The sequence below is a fragment of the Odocoileus virginianus genome, unplaced genomic scaffold (genome assembly GCF_023699985.2).
Source record: "Odocoileus virginianus isolate 20LAN1187 ecotype Illinois unplaced genomic scaffold, Ovbor_1.2 Unplaced_Scaffold_18, whole genome shotgun sequence".
NCBI lineage: Eukaryota > Metazoa > Chordata > Mammalia > Artiodactyla > Cervidae > Odocoileus > Odocoileus virginianus.
In genome coordinates this window covers 31801-32578 of record NW_027224280.1, presented here as the reverse complement: position 1 = coordinate 32578, position 778 = coordinate 31801, and positions in this window count along the sequence as shown.

The following is a 778-nucleotide window of genomic DNA, read 5'->3' as shown; positions in this document are numbered from 1 at the left end:
GTTTTCAGAAAAAGTCCTATGGGGAATTTTCATTTTGTAAGATTTTCCAGAAGGAAAATCTCCAAAGTTATATATAACCATGTCTGATTCTGAAATAATAAAGAATTTGAATGTGTGAAATAAAGAATTGAGTTTTAGAGAAAAACGAGACTCTCAAGACAAACTAGACTTTTAAAAAATGCTTAAAGTGCTAAAGAAAATTTAAAGGAAATCTTGTCACACGAAGTGCTACAGAGGCCGAAGGTTCTCGGTGACTGAAGACAATGGGCTTTTGAGATTTGACCGAACTGTTAATCCTAAATACAAATTTCCTTCTGGAGAATATGCTACTGAAATCTTTGTTCTCAAATTCTTGCAAAACATTAGAGGTCATGCTGAGGCCAGCGTAAAGCAGGCAAATGTGCAGCACAGGGACCCAATGAATCAGTCACAGGCAACTGAGAAGCATGGTTCCTAGAAGTTGTAGGATGAAAGTGGATCACAAAATTATAATAATAGTTACACTTGGAGAAAATTTCAGAATGACTGAATCTCAGAAGTTCATTCCCTGACAGTGAGACATGGGGTTTGGCCTTGGCCATCTTCTGTGCCCTTCTGTCAGGCTTGGTGTTGTGAGACTTTTTGAGGTTCAAGGTCAAGAGTCCCCATCCCACACAATTCAGCATATCCCATTCAGCTTTCCAGAGTGCAGGTGGCTCCTGGTCTGGGTCAGGGGGTGGAGGCTTCTGAGTCAAGGTCAAGGCTGCCTGCGTTCTCATCCCCCAGGCCCTGCCACTCA